At 43.4% G+C, this 15,734-nt stretch overlaps 1 protein-coding gene across 3 annotated transcripts in view; it reads right to left on the reverse strand.

Annotated features, from left to right (window-relative positions):
• The window catches only part of ep400 (E1A binding protein p400), a 186,060-nt gene that overhangs the window by 6,480 nt on the left and 163,846 nt on the right, over positions 1–15,734 (reverse strand). The gene's annotated exons all lie outside the window — the stretch shown is intronic.

Here is a 15,734-nt window from a genome sequence, read left to right on the forward strand (position 1 = left end):
AGACATAATGACACCAGGAGTGAATTTCATGTTATAATTATGCAGTAAGTTCAAAGATAGTGCTGACTGTACATTACCTTATATTATAAGAATGCTTGCCATGTAGGCTGTGTTTTGCTGGAGATGGAAATGCTTTAGTTGTTGTAGCTGAGATCCTTCCCGTTCCAATGATGTATGGGATGTATTGATTTGATACAAGCAAGTCATTGTTTCATTGTGTACTTTCAACTATACAGTATATGGTCCGGACCCACCGGTGGGCCCATCAAGTTCAACATTCACTGCATTCACTGTGATGAATATTAATAAGACACTGATACTGTTCAGTGTTTTCCTCAATGAACATTTAGAGAAAAATAAATATTCAGGGCGCCTCTACCTCAGTGGACTCTCCCTCAGGGGCCTCTCCCTGGTCAGGCTCATAGTCTGGATCGCTGTTGTCTCCATTTCTGAGACATCGTCCTCTATGTCTGGTTCAATCTCCTCTTCATCTGGTTCAAAACATTTGTCCATGGCCTCTCTGAAAGAAAATCGCCTAATCAGTCGCCTGCTTATTGTGTCAATGATTCAAATGTGAGTAAGGCCCAAATATAACTGCATGAGAGCCAATAATGGAGGGGCATTTACTGCGAGAAAGTGTGAGGTTTTTCTTTCTCGAGGGGCACAGAGCTCGCACCTGTGAGAATGTCTGATACATTGTATCATACAGCACGAGGTGTGTGTGTGTGTGTGTGTGTGTGTGTGTGTGTGTGTGTGTGTGTGTGTGTGTACGCACCGAAAACATCATGGGTGTGTCACTGTTGAATAAATCAATGCAAGTGGTGATCATCAATTGTATATGTTCAGAGGCCTAGTGTGGAGGATAACATTAGGTCTTGAGGTAATTGGATGAAAAACACAATATTTATGATCAAAAACAAAGTCACTCGAAATACAAGAGACGGGTTAATACGGCAATGTTCTGTGGTTATAATAGATTTGTTTGGTTGGTTGCATTATTAAGAATATAAGAAATTACTTTAGAACTCCACAAGCTGTAAAAACAATGCAAGCACTTTGAAATTTGAAAGTTTAGCTCAGCGGTAATGCAAGTAGAAAGGTCAGAGGGTCTCGAGAATCAAACGTTTGCAAACACTGAGAGCACAGAGGATCAGGGGTCAGAAAAGTTTGCACTGATAACGCATGAGTAAAGGTCTTAGGTCACCAAAATCAATGGGTCTTTTTCTCCTCTCGATAGCAATGAATACAAGAAATGTCTGATTTCTGGATATGTTGGTCACAGTCAAACAAAGCATAGGTTAAGGTAAATATTGAAACAATTGTTATATTCTTCCACAGTTTCTTCAGGCCATTATTTCAACTCTGCATATCAACGTCCGGTCAAAGGGGAAGCAACACTGAGCCAAACATAAATGCCACTGCTCCCAAAAGCCCCTTTTACACAGACAATGGCCAATGGGTTCTTATATTACAACATTTTTGCTGAAGGAGAAAGTCTCTTTTGATAAGCACAGGCAATGCTACATGCTGTACATTATATTATAAATGTTGATAATAGCTAAGATATAGGTGCAAGGTGATCACAAGCAGCAGCAGGCCACTGTAGAACATACAATAACAACATGTTTCACTCCTAGCTGTGTTCACATTGGGTAAATTGTCTGATCCGTGAACTACTTTATTTTGACTTTTTCTTACCCTTGCAGAAAGTCAATTCTGCTTTTAATACAGGAAAGTTGAAACAGCGCTTCCTTAGTGCTGCAAGGTCTTATTAAGAATAAAGTTTTTGCACTGATTAAAACTTGAAGACGGAAACAAAATAGCAGATGGTATTGTTTTATGTTGTGGTACTGCATAATGCTGTTTTTCAGATTTTTCTCTGGCAAGTTGTTGCCAAGCTTCACACCCGACACGAGAAGTGAGTAAACAAATGACCAACCCATCTGTTATTGCTTAGGTCAGTGTGCTGTGTTGTTTGGTGTGAGATGTCTTCTCATCCCTGCCGAAGGGACCATTATAGAGCTAGTATACAGTTAGATTCGATCACTCCTGACCCTGGAGTCATCTCCCATCGCGGCAGCTCACTGTGGGACTCTCAGTCTCTCCCTTTTCTCTGAGTATATAATCCATCTCCCCCTACTTCTGCTCCTTGATCCTTCCAGCACCAGCCTCACTCCATTCCCCCACAGCAATCCCGCTGAAAAGACTCTCATACTCACTTCACCCTTCAGGCTCTTTTTCTATAAAGCTAATTTTACTTCAGCTGTCTGGACCTTAGGTAACCTCTGCTGTTCCCACACCTTTGGGCTTTCCTCAACTGAAGGTTAGGAACTACAGCATCCTCTCTCTCTGGCTCATGTGGTTTTTGTTTACACTTTTGGGTTGATTCTCCTCTGTTGGAAAGTTGTTTTCTCTGTCCCTCTACATCCATGCACCTTAGAAAGCCTGTTTTTACAGTACAGTACACGTGAGCGTCCGCATGACCATGTCGAGCTTCGGCCCATTGATGTCTCTCTGAGCCGTCTCCTCAGCCCAAGGAGCACACAGCCCCCCGGACATCCAACTGTCTGTATCCACTTCAAAGGGGGATGAGAGTAAGACAGGCGAGCTCAAACAGCAGCAAATCCTGCCTGTGGGTTCGCCCATTCAAAGACCCTGACCTGATTGTGTGTGTGTGTGTGTGAGGAAGAGAGAGAGTGTGTGTGAATGGTGGAGCTGAACATATGAGTTCCAACATGATGTGTGACAGTGTGACAGGCTCACATGAAACACATATCACACACACAGACATATATAGTCTTTCAAAAGTGCACAGGGTCAGGTGTGGAGTGCCACAAACGTGTGAAATGACTCAGACAACAGGAAGACGAGAGGAAAGTGGTCCGGGGGGGGGGACGCCACTGACATCCTTATAACACACACACACACACACACACACACACACACACACACACACACACACACACACACACACACACACACACACACACACACACACACACCCTGAAACACTCATACCAGACTGCTGTAATCCCTGTGACTGTAATTCTATACACATCACTGGCAAACCGCAGACTTAGGAGGAAATAATGATCATGTTAAAAAGTCAATATTAAGCAAATCACATTATGATGGGGAAATCATCATTCTTTTGTTAACAACATATCTGTACAGTAGTTCAATGTTTGCCTTCTTTATCAATACCAGCACCTCTTTGCTTATGATATATGTTCATATTTGAGAACACCAAGATGTCTGCATATGAATATAACCACCTGACAGTAAGTCAAGCTTTTTCAAACCAGATGACCACATCCTTAAAATTAGATACAGAAATAAGAATGCAGCATTACATAGCTATCGAGAGGGCATATAAAAAGATCCAATTTGCATGCTTTGTTTGTATTTACGTCACAGCAGAGTCAAGACTTCAGTTTGCCGCACCATATAAGATAATACTCCGATAATAATTGCACAACTGTATTTGCCTTTGGAAAGATGGCCCAAAATAACAAAGATATATATTATAAGAAGGATATGTGTAAGTGGCCTCTTGTTGACGGCCAAACAAGCGGTAATATTGACTTCTTAATGAGATGAAAGGGAATCCAATCAAAATAGCATTTTGAGCCACAATGCCCCTTTCGGTCTTACTCCTCCGTAATAATTAACATTACACTCCAGCCCCAGCAGATGAGGACCTTGTAATGAGGGTAGTGAAGTAATGATATCCCATTATGACATGCAGATCCCTTGCTGAATTCACTGCCAGAGCTACGCGCTGTGGCAAGGCAGGTTACCCCTCCAGAATACACTCAGGCAGTAGCAGTGGACTCCTTCATCCTCATACGGCTCAATTTAAGAACGTCAATATGACCAAGGGCACCGGCAAACACAACTGGTAATTGACGCAGCAATCATATTACATTCAGGGCCAGGTAATGTTCATTGCCATGCTATTGAAATTGATTTTTGATGCGCTGGGAAGAAGATACCAAGTTTATTAGCAGCAAGTGAAAAGAAACTCCACGACGATTGGGCGCCATAATGCGAGGTCGTGCTGGGTCACTTTACATTGGTCTCTTTGTGTATTTGATGTTCCTCAGTGGCAGCTCAATGGTGAAAAGAGCGTAAGAGATGTAACTGAAAGAGAAATATGACGGGCAAAGAGTCGTGGCGAGGGCAAGAAAGCTTTGAACACCTGGACACATGGTTTGTTTCCAACCAAGGTCGCAACACGGATGAAATAAAACAAATAAACGACAAGGACCTAGGTTTTCGTGTTTATACAAGGTAATTCAATTATTTTATAGCAGCCTGTGGTATTGTAAGTCAATCAAGGTGATGAGAAAACAATCAGCTGTGGTATGTTAGAACTCTGACACAATCGTCTATATATTATATTAATTAGAATAGGTGCTTTATTACTCTACGGTAGAAATATCCAATCATTCCAAGCCACATGTTTATAATGTAACACTATAAAAAAGGATGTGGTGATATAATTACATGGTTTAAATCTCCACTGCAGGTCTTCCTAAGCACAGGCGTACAGCAGCCGAATGGCATGTGTTGTTACGTGAAATTATTTATTGCCAAGTCAAGGCGGTGAACTTAAATTAGCTTCCTCTCAATGTTTTTAATGAGTAAAGGTAATTGGATATGTGTGCTGGAGCACCTATGCACTTGTGTGAAAGTCATAAACAGGAAGCTAAGTAAAACATTTATCCATATAATTGTCTTTACACAGAATAGAGGTGCCAACAAGGGCAGTTGGCGGAATTGTAGTTGAATTTTTCTGACTGGAATTTAATTGGGGTTTTTAGTCATGAATGGACCGAGTTAGGTATTCACACTTTCAAGCATTTAACGCCCAAAGGGCTCAGCCAGAAGAAGACAAATGTTACAATAGCCAAGCATGGAAAGTAGAAGTGCCTGCTCCCTGTTAATTTCCCCTATTGTACTGTACAATATTTCAAGATTGTCGCATACAAAAACCAATCACAACATTTTCATCTGTCGGCGTTTTGACCAAGCCCAAGCTCCCCTCACTGCTTATCCTTTTATATAATACTTTCTGTGCTTTCACCATGCAATGCCGGCGCTGATAGTGCTCTGTTGGGTTTTTATGTTCTGTGCCTTATCAGGTCAGAGGATTCCACCGATGACTGGCGGTATTGTTGGTGCTGACCTCTCCAAAAGTCACACAAAAAGGGACTAAATTGAGCGGTGGCATGCGGAAAGCTCCAAGGAGACTACATTTGCAATTCAAAGGCGAATTAGCAAATCAAACACTTTGTCATTGCCAAAGCAAATTGATGTTAGGAAATTGAGTGACATGTGTTTAACAATGAATACTTACCTTAATCAACACATCATCGGCTAAAAAAAGTAATAGCACTTGAGTGGAGGTAACATTATGACCTTGGAGGCTGTTTGAACGCAGCGTCATCTGCATAAAGGCAGATTTTAAGGTCATCACTGTCGTATCCAATCTGTGGAGTGACTAGTCAGGATAAATCAAATTATAAACATATCAATGACAACTGCCCTTGTACTAAGTCAGCTCTTTGATCCATATGTACTTACGTTTTCGGCATCAATCAAACGACAAAGTCTCACAAAGTTGAAAGTAATGGGAGTAATAAATTAGATGAATGCTATGATCCCTAGCATGGGTAGACAGCATGGTGTCAGGCAGATCAGGAAGTATATTATTAAGCATCAGTCAAACATATGTCATTCAACTCTCATACAAATAAAGTATAATTTCAAATATGGGAAACAAGCCATGCTAGCAGTTATGTTTGGCTTTATTTTGGCACTGTGGTCTTGAGCTAAATGCTAAAGCTATAATTATTACAACGGTACCCAGGGACGCCGCCAGGGATTTTGGGCCCCATGAAAATATATCACATTGGGCCCCACCACCAGGCACAGGCCACTTTGTTTATAAATGACCTCGAGGGCCGTACCAAATGGTCTAGCGGTCCGTATACGGCCCGGGGGTCTTTAATATAATAACATTAGTATTAATATCATAACCTAAATGTTGGTTATTAACATGTAGTTTACCTAATACAGACTCACTCAACGCTCCAAACTGTCCATCATCCAAATAGACTAAAATAAGTTTTTGGTTTTTGGTTTGGTTCAGCATTATGGGGGGACAGGGCTGCTGAGCTTAGAGATGGATCTGTTGGTCCTGGCACCAGGGGGAGGGACAACTGATTTAGTATGAATAGGCGCTAAAAATGTGCCTGCATTTATTCTTTAATAAATGCAGGCACATTTTTAGCGCCTATTCATACTAAATCAGTTGTCCCTCCCCCTGGTGCCAGGACCAACAGATCCATCTCTAAGCTCAGCAGCCCTNTGTGTGCCCTTGGCAGTCTTTAAAAGCAGGTTTTACACATTCAGACCGAAGACACATATCTGCCTTTCTCACAAAACAACGTCGACAATAAACTATTTGAACTAACAAGAGAAATATAAATAATATAAGGTCTGAAATAGTGCAAACATACACTATGCAAGGAACCAAATATACACAATATACATGATAAGTAAGTTGCAAAAGCCAAATGTACACAATGCCAGAAGTCTAAACGGGTTAACTGTATGTGTAACTTATTTTTTTTTAATCGTTTATTTGAACCGGGACAGTGCACATTGATGAACGCTTTAAAACAAAATAATGCTTACACGTGTAAATGAGCCGGATTTTAGCTTTGAGCTAATTTCCATCCGTAGTCCCGTCACATACAACATATAAGAACATGACATTTATATACATAGCAAAAATAAATACATGATATGCAGGAAGAGCAAGAGCAGCATACAAGCATTTACCACATGGCAGTACAATGTAGCGGCTTTGGTATATAAAGTGCAAGATAAGATACAAGAGCTACATAAAGTGCAAGAGGAGATACCCCTGTATAAGTGCATTTAGCGGTGATTACCCGTCTGTTTGTTGCTCAACCATTCTTTAAACCAATTAAGAGTGGGACAATCCCATATCTCAGTTGGGAGGCTATTCCACAATGAGCTGCCTTTAACGGAGAGGACATTTTGTACAAGTTGTCCGTCTACGGTGGACTTCACAGTCTCCTCTGGTTTCTGACCTAGTGCAGCGTCCAGTGTGTTTTTTGTGGATGAATGGGGGCGGGGGGGGGCAGTCCATGTAAACATTTATAAAAATAACACATACTTTTAAAAGACTTAAAATTGTCAAAACTGTTCTAGGATGGTACAGTGGTGGTATGAATTTTGGCTTTCTGTCAAAAACCTTGAATTATAAACAGTAGGGTGCAATCAAAAATAAATGTTGCCTAAAAGCTAACCGTAAACAGCGAGGGTCATAGAAAATATCCTGGTTGTAGGAAGAATTATTCTACTTTCCATATCTCTGTCTCAGGTATACAGTGTGTGTTTTCAAGTTGTGTTACTACTGGAAGAAATAATACCCTTCTCTTAATTTTCAGGACTCTGGATTTCCTCCCATTGGTGAACTGCGGGACCCTAGACCCCGGAGACTATGGTCCAGGTATACAGAAATGTCCCTGCCAGTGCCCAAGTTTAAGGTGAGAATAGCCTCTGAGCACTAACTTAAGACATACTTCACCTCAGGCTTAATATGTTGACACATTATTTTACCTGATTTTCTTCACAGCTTGATGAGTTCTATGTGGGTCCCATACCCCTCAAGGAGGTGAGCTTTGCTAGACTGAATGACAACATCAAGGAGCCCTTTCTGGCAGAAATGTGTGCAAAGTTTGGTGAGGTGGAGGAGATGGAGATCCTGTTTCACCCCAAGACCAGGAAGCACTTGGGCCTGGCCAGGGTGTTGTTTACCAGCACCAGAGGAGCTAAGGACACAGTCAAGCATCTGCACAACACTTCTGTCATGGGTAACATCATTCATGCTCAACTGGATATAAAAGGTAAGTTTAAACACCTTATCTCCGTCATCTTCAACGTTAACCTAGTGATCAATCATACTATACATTTTGTGTGGAGTGAGAAATACATCGCCAGTACAAACATGTAATGCATTTGAGTTTTTGGCTGAAAACTGTGTTTGTCTCTACCAAAAAGAAAAAAGTACACACACATTGTCATAAACACAAATTGATATTATGCCATTTAAAAAATATCTGAGATATATATAGACATATAAAACACAAAGGTAATACAATCATGAGATATATGTGCCAGCTTTTTTTATCGCTAAAGATTGAGCTTATGAGTAAAATGCTTTTGCAATTCCTATATCTGCACCTTATATCCAAATAAAAAAACCTTTATGCTATATGTCCTGTTGACTATAAAAAAACAAACTGACATTAGCTGTTCCTTGGTGGAGATGGTGGATATGGGTGATGTCTGTAGTGCCCTCATTTCTCGGTCTGTATTTATTTTTCTTTGGCTTTTGTTTATTTCCACAGGCCAGCAGAGGCAAAAGTATTATGACCTGATGGTAAACGGGTCCTACACTCCTCAGACAGTGCCCCTGGGAGGCAAGGCTTTGACTGACAGGCTCCCGCCTCCAGCCCCAGCCCCAGCACCAGCCCCAGCACCAGCACCGCCGCAGCCACAGCCTGACACGGTATAGTCGCAGCATCATTTTCACTTCAGAATGTTATTTTTCCTATTCTTAAAAGCTTATATTAAATCAAATGAAGCTTGAAATGTTTTTCTTTTTTTATTGTGGTCTTTTAAATGTAATTGATGGTGCTGTGTCATTGCTGCTAGATCATCTCTTTGACCAAATTATACATTTTTGTTTTTTACAGGCAACATGCTAATAAATATCGATTTAAGCAAATATTTTGTTTGATAAAAACATGTTTTGTAAAGGCTTGCATCTTCCTTTTTTCAATAAATATGACCGTTTGGACTTCACAGCTCTGAGGTTATGGAGATGTTTCAGATCACACAAGATTGAAAAAATCCTATGTAGCCACAAATGGATTTGATTTGTACCAATACTATCATAATAATGCTATTGTTGAAGCCTTATCTTGATAGAAAACTGTGCAGAAACATCTGTATAATATGCAATGAATTGTCAGGTGGTAACATTGCGGCATAGTCATGTCAAACAATGTTGAAAATGTGCAATTCAAAAGTAGTGAATCAATGTTCTAACTATTTGATGAAGCCCGCTTTCACTTCCCTAATGATCTGCTAAAGTTCATATGGATATTGGATTGTAAAGAATCTTACATTTTCAACAATATGCTTGTTTTGAACAGTCATCAGAAGTCAGGCGGAGGCTTTCCAGTGACCTTGCGGTTTTGGCAGCAGGGGTCCAGGCCCTAACGTCAGGAAGTGCAGACCCTTCCTCTGGGGAAACTGGTTTCAGTGATCAGCGTCTGGACACGCCCCCCTCTTCCATGTCGGGCCCCTTCACACCAGGCTCCACTGCCTCATCTCAGGGTGCTGGAGGAGGAACACCATACAGCTCCAGATCTGGGACTCCTTTCTCACAAGACTCGGGCTACACTGGCGGAAGGTTAGTCGATGATACTTGGCCAAAGAGAGAGTTGCATCAAAACTGTACCATTGCCTTGGTGCTGGTGTTATTATTCAGGTTCCTTGGTAAAGGCTGAAACGCTCTATCTTTTTCTGTACATTATGATATTATAGTTTATTTCTCTTAATAGCTTCTTGATTCGTTATAGCAATTATGTTGCAAGGATGTCATGTTTGGACATTGCACAAATGTAATCATTCCATTACAAGTGCTGTAACATTATTATGCTCTGCATAGAAGATTCCATTGTACACTGTACAGATTCTCTGTTGTATTTACATACATTAATCAACAATAAGTAAGGAAATGTATGCTTTTGATCATTCAGTGAAACTGGCAGTGTTGTCATGGGTAGTGGGTGTTAGAGTGGCAGTTAAAATTAGACAACATCAATTAAAACATCCACAGTCTTTCACGTACACATGCAAGCAGAGCAAGCGTTCAATAAACCTTTTTTTATCATCTGAATATGACTTGTTTTTGTTATCTTTATGCCAATAAAGCATGTTTAATTTAATTGATTGTCTGTATGGTTGTCATGCAGGTCAGTAAAATAATATTTTTTAATAACTTCATTTGTGTCATGCAGGCATACTGGCTACAACACTGTCACTTTGGGCAGTGGCTACCCTCCCCAGGACATGCTACCTTCGTCCTCCTCGTCTTCTGCAGTCTCATCTACTGTTGGAGGACACAAAGCATCTCGCTTCTCGGAGGACGCACAGGAACCTTCAGTGTTTCACCGAGGTCGCCCTATATACCCCCCAAACACATCATACCGTCCCAACGAGCCGCCATGCTACCCTCCATACCCCAATGCTGGAGGGCCTGGGCCACACATTGCGCACCACTCCTCAATGCCTCCTCCACCTCTTGCCGCCCAATTTGATCAGCCCCCAATGTCAGACAGGGACCGTGACAGAGACTCGGCGGGGCGCTACGGGCCGGCGGGGATCGGCTCCAGAAGGTCATCCTACCACCAGCAAGACACAAACTCTTCCACAAAGTACCATTCCCATCACTCCCATCACCACTCAGAGCGCAGGGAGGACAGGGCGTACCGGCGAGACAGCCTGGGCTCCCGGTCAGGTGACCATGGCCACCAGAAACACCGCAACCACCACCATTCACACAACCACCACGGCAGCAGCAGCCACAGAAGGAGCAGCCATGACCGGGACAGAGACAGAGATAGAGACAGAGACAGGGACAGAGACAGTGACTACTCCAACAGCTCTGACCCCAGATACAATTCCAACTCCTACCGTTCTTCCTCTAACAGCATGTCTCCTCCCCCCTCGTCTTACTCCGCATACCCCTCCTCCAAAGAGCCAGCCCCTCCTCAGGGATTGGACGCTTCCACCCGTCTTGCAGGCACAAGCCTTGCCGAGAGGGGCTCCCTGCCGTCGGTTGGTGCTGACAAAGACTACCACCCTGGTCACCACAGTGCTCTTCCTCCACCGCCTCCCCCAGTGCCGGCCCCCCTCCCGCCAGCCTCAGTCATAGCAGCGGCTGTAGCTGAGACACTGGGAACGCTGGACTTCAACCAGGATAGTCCGGCCCGGGAAGAGCAGTGGACAAAGCCAAAGCGCCGTCCCAGCACGCCACCAGCACCCCCGAAAACGCCTCCGCCTACCTCCCCGCCTCACCCTCCCATTGCTTCTTCCTCCACGTCCCCTTCCTCTACCTCCCTTCCCCACCATCTTCCCTCTTCCTCCAGCTCCCCACCTCAGCGTGACTCCTCCTCTCCAGAGCCAGATTCCACCAATGAGAGTCTACCGTTCGTCTACCACAGCAGCAGCCTGGACTCTCGTATTGAGATGCTCCTCAAAGAACAGAAGGCTAAGTTTTCTTTCCTTGCCTCCGATGAGGAGGATGAAGAAGATAGGAAGGAGGAGAAGCAGAGGGGTGTGCGTGGGGAAGGAGATCGAAGAGGTGATGGGACAGGGGAGCACACAAGTGGTAACCTGGTTGGAGACAATGGTGAGAAGGACCACAGGAAGAAAGGGGAAAGAGACAGAGGAAGGAAACGGGGAAAGGGGGGAGATGGTAGGAAGAGTCCCAGTTTACATACAGCAGCCATACCATCGTCTTCCTCCTACTCCTCTCACAACCCCACAGAGGAAACCCAAAAACAGGTTGGCCTCACTGGAGCTTTGCAGGAGGAATCTTCACAGACTGGATCTGCTGATACACGCAGCAGGACAGGAGCACACACACCACCTTACAATGGACAGAGTCAGGTACGACCAGTAGCATAATAAAGCTTTAAGGGACACTTCTGACAAGCCAAAGTTGCATAATCACTTTTTTGCTACTTTGTTAGCATATATGGGACTGGTTATCACACTGGTATTCAAACAGTACATTTCTTAAGCCTTTTTGTAGGTGTCTTTTGAAAGTGTGGAAATCAATGTGCATGGTGTATACTAACCATCTAAACTCTGTTTTCTTTTAGTCCTCCCCTCACTCCTCAGGCGAAGACATGGAGATTTCAGACGAGGAAGAGGAGGTGACTACCATAACAACAGTGACCTCCCACCAGGCCTCTCTCACCTCAGGTTCCTCACCCTGTTCCTCCCAGGCTGCCATGCCTTCACGAACAACAGACCACTCGTCTTCGCCCCAACCAGACACTGCACAGCACTTTGGCACCTCCATGCACCCTCCCATACCTTCCTACCCTCCTCATTTGCCACTTCCTCCTGGTTACTCCCTCCAACCGCCACCTCCGCCCGGGATCCCTCCCCTTTCCCACATGGAGCTGCACTCCGAGTATCCTCCCATGCCCCACCACATGTATGACTATGCCTCGTCCATGGAGCTGATGAACCAGTACAGCGGCGGAGCTCCAATGTCTTTCCAGATGCAGACCCACATGCTCAGTCGCCTACACCAGCTGAGGGTGTCGTCCTCCAACGGCACCCCCGGCCCCGGTGAGGCAGCCACTGCCGACTACTCCTCCTACCATCTCCACCCTATGCCGCCACCCCACACACACCACCCCTATATGGACCAAGAGGGGAGTGGAGCAGGTGCTCATTATGACCAGGACCACCGCTACATGCCCACCCATATGCCCTACCCCTACCCAGACCCCCACAGCACCCAGATAGCACACCCTCAACACCATGGCATCCCGCCTCCCCATACTGGCTGGCCGCCGCACGTCTTGCCGCCCCACTACGCCTCTTACATGCCCCCCCCGGGCTATGGCACCATGCTCCCCGGGGAGGGAGACGAGTACAGGGCTCCAGATGGGGAGGAGATGTCTATGTTGCCTGAAAATCCACATGAAGCCACAGTGCAGATGGTCCTGGGCACTCTGATCCAGGAAATGAAAAACATCATGCAGAGGGACCTGAACCGCAAAATGGTGGAGAACGTTGCCTTTGCGACTTTTGACGAGTGGTGGGAGAGGAAAGAGACCAAGGCCAAGGTAAGGAAGAATGGTGTATATTTGAAGCTTGTTTTGTTTTGTTGTGTGTGTGTGTACACAAATATAGCTTCATCCAATTATTTGTACATTTATTACAAATATTTTTTTATTAATAAACTCAGACTAGATCTTTCTACAATCCTTGAATTCAAGCTAATCCTGTGTTCAGATTAAAATCGACCAGCACCTTTTTTTACTTGTCGTGCCTTGCAGTGTTGCTACAGATGTAGCTTTCTCCAGTTATTAGTTAAAAACCTAATTCATAGATAAAGCACGTGAGCAGTAAATAAAGTAAATGCAATTGTTTCCACCTTTAGCAGCATTAAAGTGATAAACACATGAATTGATTATTAAAGTCCAGTATATATGATTCTGAACAAGTCATTCTGCATTTTGAATACTTGTATTGTTTATACTTAAGTGTAATTTGATGCAAATACTTTCGCTTAAGACTTCGAATGCAGAACTTTTTCACTATTTAAAAGTATTTAAACCTTGTTAATATTACTTTGTCCACCGGGTGCCTTCGAAAGCTGCCCCTACTTTTACCATCTGATGGCAGTTCAAATGGCCTCCTTTATTCTCTGTGGCAACATGATGCCACCGACCACATTGATCAGGCATCAGAGTTGTATTGTGAAAAGGGAAATAAATACAAATTGTAATTGCACCATGTTTCCTCCTCCAGCCTTTCCAGACAATGGTTAGAGGGATGTCTGCATTACGGGATGATGAGAAAAAAGAGGAAAAGATCAACCGTCCTCGGGAGCCTCATACGTCTCTCGTGGACTGGGCGAAGAGCGGTGGCATGGAAGGGTTGTCTCTCCGAGGACCAGTCCGACTTCCTTCCTTCAAGGTAAAAGCATTTTGGCAGAAATTTGACTGCATTATAATGTTCGACAGCTGACAATGTGATTAGATGAATTAAAACACACACATTGCATTTAGCTGACGCTTTTATCCAAAGCGATAAGTACATTCGACCAGGAAGATACAACCTTGAAGAAAACAGAATCATATAAGTACATCAGGTTTCATAGAGCCAAACATTTCAAGTGCTACTCAACTGGCTTTAGATAAGCCAGCCCTTTATTAGTATATAAGTGCTTTGTTTATAGTTCTATCGCTCGAAGTGGAGTCTAAAGAGATGAGTTTTCAGTCTGCGCCGGAAGATGTGTAAGCTTTCTGCTGTCCTGATTTCAATGGGGAGCTCATTCCACCATTTTGGAGCTCCTCTACTTTTCTACTATCTAGGACTTCTACTTCTCGGGCAGTCTCCTGCTCACGCTCCGCGAGAGTGCAGTGATAGTCGTGATTCCTCGTAGTAGATTTTTTCTTTTTCTTCTATTAAACCCTAGGAATACTGGAAAATTGACTTCATTTGTCTTCATTTACATAACATTATTCTAACACTAAAGGTAGTCTACGGAAAAGTGAGGGAGAAGTAGGAGGATGTTTATTTTTCCTAATATCAATGGTTTTGACTTATACCAGTGTCGACTTTACGCAGCGGTAGATCTCAACTGCTTGTGTTAAGCCAATTGTTTGCACTATTGTGTTTTGTGTAAAACTTTAGTTATGGTGCGGGTGTTCGGACTTTGGCAATTATGTTTCTATACAATATTAAGTCTACGAGTCAGACGACAAATCACTTATTGTCAAACTACATTTGCCCAAAATTTTACAGATAAATTCGTATGGATGGACCAAACAAATACACGAGACTAAAAAACAAACGAATGTTATTCCTATTGTTGGGTTTGGAAAAGGGTCACCTCTCGTAGTCGTACAAACGGAGAGGGAGCGACGGCTCGCAGGGTTCCAAATGCCTGAAAACCGAAAAGACAAAAGGAGGAGAACAACAGAGCAAAGTCGAGGTACAGACGACGGAGACCCGTTAAGAGGGGCGTGCTCGACCTTTTGTTATGTTAGTCAACTCTCAATTTAACGTCGTCCGGGAAATTTAGATTTTGGCAGAAATGTACAACTTTTACTCGAGTTGTTTGGAACAGTAGGAGCAGACCACCCCAGCTCGCCGGCACCGGAGAAGTACAGAGGGAGAAATTTCGAGGACTCCAAGAAAGGAGAAATGGATTTGTTTCACCTTTAGTTGTTATAAACAATTTCGTTAATTGAGAATGTGTTTGAACTGTTTTTTAATTATTCTGTTTACTATTGCCCTAGGCACCACCGTTCATCCTAAATTTTCATAGATGACATGTGGGTCCTGGTCGTGACAATCCTTACAGTACCGTGTTACAAGTAAGTTTAACTGTGACGCTCAATACAATCAGTCCACATCTAATCCAAATCAGGGACTAGCAAATACGTTAATAGTTGTTTTGGAAATAACGTCTTTGACATTTTATATGACATTATTATTATTACGTGTCTTGTAAACTTAGAAACGTAGATGGCCTTTACAAGAAATATCCTGAAGAATTTTATTCAACTAGAGTAGTGTTTTACATTTATTAACTTGAGTTACAGCTTAATAATTCCTCCCCGCTTCCCGAGGAGGCGAGGGAAGTGACCGAAGGTCATTGACGAACTTAGGTGAAAGTTCTGTCACCCATGAACCACATGGTAACGACGCTTACCTAGACCGGGAAGGATGTAGGTCCTGTACCAATTTGGCATGTGGGGTCGTGACCACGTGAGGCGAGACGTAGTCGGTTTGTCGAGGTGACCGGTGGGCCGTGACGCCTCCCCCTGGGTTCAAGGGCAGTCGGTTTTGGTGCACCACAAACGCAT

Source organism: Notothenia coriiceps, unplaced genomic scaffold, assembly GCF_000735185.1.
Source record: "Notothenia coriiceps isolate Sejong01 unplaced genomic scaffold, NC01 NC01_scaffold00000339, whole genome shotgun sequence".
NCBI lineage: Eukaryota > Metazoa > Chordata > Actinopteri > Perciformes > Nototheniidae > Notothenia > Notothenia coriiceps.